Raw genomic sequence first — 10,705 nt, forward strand, 5'->3', positions numbered from 1 at the left:
CCTCCCCCTAGCTCTCTTACCCCCTCCTATAGACCAGAACTTGTACTTTTTCTTTCTCTTTCTTTTTCTCTTATCTGGTGATCTACCTCTAGAATCACACCTCATCTTGTAAATTTCAGTGCTTATTCCAGAGAAGTATTTCTAATATCATTCCTCCAGCTCAAATTCAAAGCATGATCCTCATATCTCAGCCTCCTGAATATTTAGGATTACAGGTGTAAAACTCTGGTGCCAGACTCTACTCTCTTCTTGCAACATTTAATCATCAGCTGTTGCATATACAAAGACAAGAGCAAAACTGCCTTGGATACTTCATTCCCTTTCCATCTTCTACTTTATTTCCCTTTTTTTATTTACTATGTGGAAGAACAGAATATTAAAGGTAAATTAAACTAGTGGATAAAATGCAGAAATCAGGGAAGGAAAGAAGAAAGGAAGGAAGGAAGAGAGGGAGGGAAGGAGGAAGGAAAGGGAAACAATGAGTGGTTCTTACTTTTCTTTGTCACAGTCTTCTTTACACACATTGGAATTGAACATTTAGGAACTACCAAAATTTTCTTTACCTCTGTTATGGTGCTTAATACATGTTGTAAATTTAAAGATGCCTTAATGCTAACAATAAATTATTTACAACCAATATTAGTAACATTTAATCACAATATGAATTAATAATTTAATAATAACAACTAACAGTGTACTAAGTTCCATTTCCCTTCCATTCCTTAGTATTTGTTGCCACTCATATTCTTGAATTTGGCCAATCTTACTGGAGTGAAATGCAATGTTAGTGTTGGATTGATTTTCATTTCCTTTATGACTGGAGATGTTTAGCATTTACTCGTGTGTTTATTGGCCAGTGTTAATATGTGTATCACATTTGCCCATTTCTTGAGTTGCTTTGAAGGGGATTTAGATTCTTGAGCTCATTGTGTAATCTGTGGGCTGTCTGTTGATTAACCATGTTTGTAGTCTTGCTCAGTGTATCCAGGCCCTGCTGAGGGAAGAAAGTGTGAGCAGGAGGTGTGAAGAGGAGTCAGACTAGTCATGCTGGCCCATGCTGGGCAGCTCACTCTCACTTACCTGACTCCTCTGTCTGCAGGGTGAGGATATGGGGAGATGGAGTCTCCAGGCAGATACTTCCTAGAAACAACTGCATGCAGAGGGTTTATGGTAGCTCTGGAAAGTGCCCGACAGTGTATGAATCAGGTTGTCCACTTTACTAAGATGAGATCAATCATGCTTCTCCTTCCCCAAATCAGGCTTAGAAGATACTGGTTCAAGCCTAGGTTCATTTCCCCAAAGCAGAGTTTTCTTCACTCACTGTCTTGCTTGGGAACTCCCAGGATCTTCCTGTTGTTGCCCCAAGGCATCCCCTCCTCTGTGACCTCTATGGCCCTGTCCATTGATGAAGAATCAGTCCATCAATCAGGTAACTAGCTATGATCACAGTCTGTTCATCTTCCACACTACGTAGCTTTGATGCCCACCCAGGCTCCCCAGCAGTATATGGCCTCCCCAACCCTGTTGTTCTTGTTCTTCTGTTCTTGATGGTTAGGGCTCACATACAGTTCTTCAGGTTCCTTCCTTTGGTTACTAGTTGGCTACAAGCTGCTCCTGTGAGTCCCAGCTTATGCCTCTAAACCATTTGTATTCCTAATTTTTAACCCCCCACCCTTTGGCATGGTAGACAAGGATTCTAATAGGAAGTCACACAACAGCCCTCCCACCTGCCTCACCCCTGCCTCACAATTACATCTGTAAACCCACAGTTCAGTGGTTGCTAGTGACTCACACCTGTAACTCTAGTTACTCAGGAAGCTGAAATTTAGGATTATTGTATGAAGTCCATCCTGGAAAGAGGATTACAAGACTGTTATTTCCAATTAATGATCTCCCCTGCCCACCCCCCAAAGAAACAATCCTTGAGCTATAGCTAAAGTTGCAGAGTACTAGACCAAAAAAATACTCAGGGGGCATGCCTAGGCTGTGAGTTCAACCCCTTCAACACAAGTACATGCACACACAAACACACACACACACACACACACACACACACACACACACACAGACTTTTCTGAGTCCTTGAGCAGGCTGGAAGGAGCGTGCACAATAGTTCATCGGCTGAACCAGGAATTTGGCCTAGTGGTAGAGTGCTTGACTAGCATGCACGAAGACCTGGATTCAATTCCTCGGTACCACATACATAGTAAAAACCTGGAAGTGGTGCTAAGGCACAAGTGGTAGAGCTATAGCCTTGAGAAAGTCTAAGAACAAGGGCTTGGGCCCTGAGCTCAAGGCCAGGACTGGCAAAAAAAAAAAAAAAATAGTTCATGGGCACATCACCATCTGGTGGCTATGTAAGGTAATTTCAGGGGAGCCTGAAATGTTTTAGCAATTATGGCCTACTGTGGCTACTGAGGGATTTACTGGGACCCATGACCGAGTACTTTATTATTTTTGTTCTTTTTGAAAGTCCTGTAGCTTGAACTCAAGATCTAGGCACTGTCCTTGGACACATTTTGCTCATGTCTACTGCTCTGCCATTGAGCTACAGTACCACTTCTGGCTTTTTTACGTGTATGTGGTACAGAGGGACTGAATATGGCCTATCTGTATTTTAGGCAAATACTCTACCACTAGGCCACACTACCAACCCCAGAGTATTTTCTTAAGCAATAATAACATTTTAGCCATGACTAAATGATGCATTTCTTTCTTTTTACCCTTCCCCACACCACCTCCTCAGTGTCGACTATTTACTACGTACTTGCTGGCTATTTGGTTTCCCATTTCAACTCAGCTACCCAATTGTGATGATTTTTAGGCAAAATTTCCTTCTATGAGAGTCCAACAGACTGGGCAGAGCTACCCAAACCATTACATCTACTAAAGAGTCATGAGGTAGAGACAGAGAAAGGACATACAGCCATTTGGCATGATCTCATTGAGAAAATAAGATAAAATGACCCCAAATAAATCTTCCAGAAGCTGAACTACTTATGTTTCTACAAAAGGAAGGTAAAGTACTAGGATATATGTATTTGAGAAAACATAAAGCCTGATCAGGCCAATGGGCTGTCTGATCATTAACTCAGTTGTGGCTCTCTGGAGGTTTGGAGACACTCTCAATACCATCACCAACTTAAGAGGGCAATCTAGTCCCCCAAACTTAACTTGAGTAACAGAACTTCTAGGGAGGGCCAGGTGCACTTTTGCTAGGAGAGAGAACTAAGGGGAAGGAGTCTTGGTGCAGTTTGTCAAGGAGAGAAGAATCACGGAAGGGGCCATTTTCCCAGGCCAACCTATCATCCCAGCCTTTTGAACATTATAAAGGAGCACAGACTCCCTCTGGCTACTTCCTACTAACAAGGGGCATCCACCTCAGGGGTAGAAGGCAGAAATGTTATCCCACCCAGGAAAAGACAGTAGTAACAGTTCCTCTGTGGTGAATGCACCTACTTGTCTCTGGATGAAATCTAAAGGACTTAAAAGGCAGGAGCTGTACAGATAAAAACAAAAGACCAAACATAGAGCACCCATAAATGGCAGAAGAAAGGAGAGCCATCTGTTCAGGCTAGAAAAGAAAGTATTGAATGATGTGGCTGGTACCTGTCTCCTATGTTGTAGGTGGTTCTGCATTGGTAGGTATGTCCCTAACTACTCCTGACTGACATGTGGCCACTGGCTAGAGGACAGCATGGTGGACCTGTTAAGAATAACCAGTCAGAATCTGTGACTGGATTAGAATGGTAAGGGCCTGGTGGGAGGCCTTGGTCATTTTCTGGAGTAAAGAATATGGATGGTAGACTCAGTATAAATAGAACTAATAGGTGGTAGATATGTGTTCCTTCCCAGTTAAAAGACAGATAGGAATGAGTATTAGATAGGCATGCTTTTGAAGTCTGTATTTTTGATATCTGGACTCTGGTTAATTTTGGAATGGGAAGAACTAACTGACTCTGTACGGGATGTAACATCCCCTCTTACCTCACCAGTTCTCCCCAGCTTCCTTTGGGGGAAACTTGTGGCAGTAGTAGTTCTGTGGAGGGGTGTGTGGGAACTCCCTTTTTCCTCTTCTTGCATACTATCTTCACTAACTTTACTAATAAGCTCTACCTTCTCAAACCAAGACATACTCATACCAGCTGCTCCTTACTCAATCCAGCAATAGTCTTAATTTCCTCCTTTCTTCACCTGGAAACAACCATTTAAGATAATTCTTACTTCCCAAATCCTTTCTTCCTTGCTTCCTTTCCCAAGGCATCTTTTATTAACTTCCCTCCATTTCTTTACATTACTACTCTCCTTCCTGTTTTCTTTACAATGACTTTTGAACACCTTGGTTGGTGGAGAAGGAGAAAGATGGGAAAAATGTTGGTCACAAGGATACCCACCACATGACCTTTCTCTTTTCCTAGGTGGGTAGCAGTCTCCAGGACGTGCAAGGAGAATTGGGGAAAGTGCCCTGAACAGATTTTCAAGGAAAGGAGGTAGCCCTTCTCTTACATTCTATTAGATTACATTTTATTTCTTTTCCTGCAGCATGAAGGTACACAGAGCTGAAAGACTGAATGCTTGGTGCTAGAGGAATATCAATACCAAACTTCAGACTCCATTACAGAGCTATACTAATTAAAACAACATGGTATTGGTACCAGAACTAGCCAGAGGACCAATGGAATAGGACTGAAGACCCACAAATTAACGCACATACCCATGGCCACCTAATCTGTGATAAGGGAGCAAAAATATGAATGGAAGAAAGATAGCCTGGTCAACAAATGGTGCTGGCAGAATTGATTAAGCACCTGTACAAAGCTAAAATTGGATCCTTATATATCACCCTGCACCAGAATTAATTCCAAATGGATCAAAGACCTTGAGGTAAAGGCCGACACCCTGGAAACTTTACAGGAATAAATAAGAGACACACTAGGGCTCCTTAGCACAGGTTAATAAAGGCACAGAAACACAACATAATAAAGTTTGGACAAATGGGATTGCAATAATTGGGCAGGTTCTGTATGGAAAGCATATAGCTAGCAAGTTAAATAGAAAGCCCAGAGTGTGGGAAAACTTCACTAGCCATACAATAGACAAGGACCTCATATCAAAAATATAGTAATGGCTCAAAATATTGGCTCTCTTAAAAACAAATCCTCAAAAATAAAAACCACAACGATCCCATTTAAAGGTGGGCTAAAGACTTAAAGAGAAACTTCTCTGAGGAGGAAATAAGAATGGCCAGTAGAGGAGATTGAGCGCATTCAGGGTGGTATGGCAATAGACATTGTCATAATCATTTGTCATAATCAGTAAAAACCTTGGGCTCTCCTAGCAGAGATTTACAATAGAATAAAATCCAGAGACATTAGGTCAAATAGTATGACACTAAATGTAAGGACCTCCAGAATAAGGAAGCCAAAGCCATATAATGAGTGACTGTTGTCCTTAATGCAGGGCTCAGGAGATTGGCCTAGTGGTAGAGTGCCTGCCTAGCATGCATGAAGATCTTGGTTTGATTCCTTGGTACCACATACATAGAAAAAAAAAGCCGGAAGTGGTGCTGAGGCTCAAGTAGTAGAGCGCTAGACTTGAGAGAGTCCAAAGGACAGTTCTTTGCCCTGAGCTCAAGCCCAGGAGTAGGAAAAGAAAGGAAATGTAAATCCAAACAACTTTGAGATTCCACCTCACTCCTGTTAGAATGGCCAGTATCAAGAAATCGAATAGCAACAGTTGCCAGTATGGATGTGGCCAGAAGTGAAGTCTACTGCATTGTGAGTGGGAGTGTAAACTTGTTCAACCACTCTGGAAAACAGTGTGGCAATTCCTCAAAAGACTTAATGTACAGTTCCATTATCACCTAGCAATCCCACTCCTGGGCATTTTCCCAAATGTCCATAAAAAAGGACATATTAAACCTAGTACCATCACCATATTCATTGCAGCATTACTTACCATACCTAAGATATGGAACCAATCTAGATGTCCCTCAGTTGAAGATTGGATCAAGACATTGTGGTGTGTATACACAATGGAATTCTATGCTGCCATCAGAAAAAATGACATCACCCCATTTTTTAAGGAAATGGAAAGACTTGGAAAAAATCATATTAAGTGAAGTAAGCCAGACCCAAAGAAACCTATGCTCCAAGGTTTCCTTCATTTGTAATCATTAGTATATGTCTAGGATTTTCCTAGCAGAGAATCACATTAGCTCAAAAGTAATGAACCTATGGCCATACAGGGTGAGGATAAGGGAAATGAGTGTGGTGAGGATGTACATGGAATCCAGTAAGGACACAGAAAGAGTCTAAAAGGACATTTGGTTCTTGAGGTCAAAGAGGGAACAAGGAAGTGGATGGAAGGCATCCCAGTGTGCCCCAGCTCTCTCCAGCTGACTGTCAAATTCCGATTCCTACATCTTCAGAAGGGGAAGAGACTAGCCAGAAAGTCTACAGTTTCCCTTGGGTGTGGCACCACCTCAAAAACAGAGACAGATGAACAGAGGGCTCATGGGAGTTACACACCAGCGAGATAAACAGGAGATGATGTGGTGCATGCATGGCCAGCATGGGAAAGGCTAGAGTCCTGAGGTATTTCTGTGTGTGCACATGTGTCTGTATTCTTCCACTATAACTTCTGGCCTAGGGCATTGCAGATATCCTACCTTCTACCTCATGGCTGAAGCACTAACTCAGGCACCATGCTTCCAGGCACCATTTTGCTGAAGAATTGGATTTGTATGCTGACACATGTCTACCCTGAGTTTCCTTCAAACTTGTTTCCCCTGGCCTCAGGCATAAGAGTAGAAACTATTTTAGATGTCAGACAGCAGGATGCTCAAGAACAAAAGTATGGAGAAAGCACAAAGGTATCATTGAAGAAACAAGCACGTGTGAAATAGTGACACTATCTTGAGAGCTTTGTCTATTACAGGCCCCTGAATTGCCATCTCAGTACCCAACAAAAACAGTGGTGGGGAGGAGGAGCTACAGATGGATCTCAAGTGACAGTGCACATACCAAACACGCTCAAGGCCATGGGTACACTACTGTGGACAATACACTATGGACAGACGTACGATTTCTTCCATAATTACTTCCAGATTCTTTTTTCATGTATGTGTTGAATTTGTTAATGGTGAAAACAGCTTTTTTGCAGCCACTGTCACTTCCTCAACTAGACATGATCATTGTTGAGTTAACTTGTCATTTGTGTTTAATCATTTTGGAATATGATAAGAATATACAGGATGCATAAAAGCCCATAAATATCTGCATGAAATTTTTTCAGATGTCAAAATGAAATAAGGAGACTGGGTCTCCACACCATCACCTTGTTCTCTCATCCATCCTGGCACCAAGCTGGGTGATAAGGGCTTTTCATCCAGCTACAAAACCTTCAAAGTGAAACAAGCCATTTTTAGGAGAGCTTGTCTTCAGAGAATATGGAGATGCCATGCTGTTTGGCTTTAGGGAAGATTGGCTCCAGAGAATGACTGCTCCTCACCCAAATCATGTGTTTTTTGTCTTTAAAAGCTTTGTGCAAGCTGTATGCTAGGCTGCAGGTCTTTGAACAGAAGTCTCCCTGCAGTCACTGGCTCTCCAATAAAGACTCCCAGTTCTGCCTCTCAAAATCTGGCTTCTCTGTTTTTCACTGACTGAGTTCTCATACAACAAAAATAAATGGAAAACATTGAAAAGGACAAAAGATAATTGCTTATGGTCTGTTGTGAAATCAACTACTAACAAAGACAATGCTTAGTAAAATTGCCACAATGGATATATGGAAGACACAAGCCACTGAAGTGAGAAGGCCCTAAGAAACAAAGGAGCAAACAAACCCAGGATCAACACTTAATACCAAAGAATTCTCCTACTCTGACTGCCCCATTTGATGAGGGTCCTGCTTCTATCCTTCAGTTCCTTTTCCCTATCAGATAGGCAGGTCAGACAGGAAGCATTAGCACAGCAAGGAGTGAGAAGAGGGAACATGGAAACAGAATTTTAGATGTGGAGTAAGGACATAAGTTCCTACAAAGTATGTTAGCTTTAAAATGGCTTAAACAAGAGGACATTTAACATTGGGTTGGTTAACCAGGAAAGAAATTTTCATCAATGTAGCATTAAACTTTGCTTTTGTAGAGTCTCATATCTATGAAAAAAACAGGAAATATCCTTCTTCATACGCACCATTTAAAATGGTGCTTAGATAAACTGAAGTAAAAGTGTGTGAAAAAAGTAAGTCGAATGAATTTACATGGTATTTGACTATAATTTCATTCTTTAGCATGGATAATGAGGACAATTATGTGAACAACAACTATGTCAAGAAAAATCATTGATTATAGTTTTGTGACTGGGTATTCTAGTGAAATCACATTCTCAAAGAAATTATAATGGGTGTGTGTTGTGTGCGTGTGTGTGCATGCATGCACATTGCTTTTATGGCATTATGCCCCATGACTCTGTATTCCTTGCTAATGCTTGAAGTCTTGAACTGTGCTTTTCCCGTCCAGCATTATGCTGGTGAGTTGGAAATGGCTATCAATAACAGTAAAGCCTTATATTCAATCTTGAAAATAAGCAACAGTAGACTATGTGGAAAGACAATTGCTCCTGTTCTCTTTGGAAGTCAAGTAGAAGGAGCTACAAGGTCAAATGCAGATGGCCACAGTACATGTATGCAGCTCAAACTTACTGGAGGGAATGGAAACAAACTTCACATACAGAGTAGCTAATGGAGCCTGAATCAGTTTTCTGTACCCCACAACTCTGTTATATTGAAAGGCCCACCACCATATTGGATGGGAGTTCTGCAGATCCTTTATCAATCAGATAGGCTGGACAGAGAGCCAACAGTGGTGCCAGCAGGGAGGAACAGAAGCATCATGGAAGCACAGATGCAGATGATAAATGAGCTTTGTATCCCACATAGCAAGTGAACTAGAAAATAAGCCACAAAACCACAGGAAACATTAGTGTATAGTCATAAGGAAAGAACTGTTCATCAACCTTTCTTCTAGTTTTTTAGCTATATTATGCTTTTTGACTGTTGCAAATTAAGGTAGTGATCTGATTGTATCATTGGCATTTCTATGTGACCTTAGCCACATGTCACTGATTGCTGCTAAGAAAACATTCAGAATTACTCCTACTTTTGTTTCAAAATTATCTGATTAGTTCAAATAAGTTGCTGTACTTCTACTTCATTATTTTGTGGAAGCTGCTTTAAAACATTAAGGGCTATTGCATCTGACCAACCTCATCTCGATAGCATTAACCAACCCCCACTCCACTCCTATCTCTCAGGCATACTGCCCATACTCTCATGTCTTGTACCTCTTGGAAAACAACTTGTAACTTCCATATTGAAGTGAGTGTGCTGCTCAGTATTATGTTCTTCATTAACTTGAAGAAAGTTCAAATTTCCCTGTTGATTTCTAAACATCGTGTTCCCTAGCCGGATCTCATGAATTATATATCAAAACATGCTTTGGGCACCAGTGTGGAAATGAGCTGAGTAGGAAGACATGGTTGAATCTCATTTTTAACACAGGCCTGTGTGACTTCTCTGTATGTTCAAACATCTAGAGAATCCCATCAGAGTTCTGAGCCAAGGCTCACTGATGGAAATGGCTACTTTAACAACTGGGACAGATAACATATTTCTCTATGTGTTCCAATAAATATTTTGCTTCTGTAATTTTTAATCTTGGTGTAGAAATATTCAAACACTGGATAAACAGCAAAACCATCATCAGTGTACTCTCACACACCCAGCAGTGGCTGGCATGTGTCACAGTCTGCGCATTTCCAGGTGTGCATACACGGAAACTTACCGGGTTTGTATCATAAGGTGGGATGAAATGGTTACATGACGTCTATAGATGAGAGAAGAACAGTAAGCGCAGAATCCAAATAGGAGAAACACATTGATAACTTACACTCCCCATACCTTTCCGGAGCCAGCCGGCCAAGGGTCCTCGAAGAGTAGGGCTGAGAGGTTAAAAGGAAAATAAGACAGAGACAGAGGGGTTTGGGAGGGCCAGAGCAATTGCTGCATCTGACAACTTTATTAAACAGCTTGTCTATTTTATACCTTAGTACAAGTGAACAGAAAGCAATTGCTTATGTTGGCAATCAAGCTACAGTTCCATACTTGAATAATAACAAGAATTCTCAGAAGACTTATTGTTTGTATAAAGAATCATCCAGTCTCAACTATCAAGTTATTCTCAGCAAATCTATCTCCTGGAGGGAGAGGGTAACCAAACAAGTCTGGGAATACTATCAAAGCACACTGTCATGACCCGTGAGAATTTAGGCAAAAAGGTCACTCCACCCTTGCATGAAGGCAGGCAGATTGTACTCTTCACCCTTTGTCCTCAATATAGGCCATTCGAGTATAACTCTGTTAGACCCCAGACTCATATTGGTTTCCCACAATACCTAACATAGAAGTTATTAATATTCACTTATCCAGCAGGCATTCTAGTGATGGCAAGACAGTGAGAATTTAAAGACAAAGGTATAGAGCTCACAAGTGTGGCACAGGAAGTTTGACCTGTAGCATAGTAAAATCCAATTATTTGCTTAGAACTTAGGTGAAATCTACCATCACACCCAAAAGACTTACAGCAATAAATGTTATTTAAAAAAATTAATGTGAAAGTGTTGTCAAGAAAATTACAATTTAGAGA

The 10,705-nt window shown here is 41.1% G+C and overlaps 1 long non-coding RNA gene across 1 annotated transcript in view; it reads right to left on the reverse strand.

Annotated features, from left to right (window-relative positions):
* Nucleotides 1–1,288: 1,288 nt before the first annotated feature.
* The window catches only part of LOC150039918 (uncharacterized), a 128,606-nt gene continuing 119,189 nt past the window's right edge, over nucleotides 1,289–10,705 (reverse strand). The window contains exon 4 of the long non-coding RNA XR_016534165.1: nucleotides 1,289–1,395. This is a non-coding gene — a long non-coding RNA (uncharacterized LOC150039918). The remainder of the gene's footprint in view (nucleotides 1,396–10,705) is intronic.

The sequence above is a fragment of the Megascapheus bottae genome, unplaced genomic scaffold (genome assembly GCF_031878675.1).
Source record: "Megascapheus bottae isolate mThoBot1 unplaced genomic scaffold, mThoBot2.hap1 HAP1_SCAFFOLD_43, whole genome shotgun sequence".
Taxonomy (NCBI): domain Eukaryota; kingdom Metazoa; phylum Chordata; class Mammalia; order Rodentia; family Geomyidae; genus Megascapheus; species Megascapheus bottae.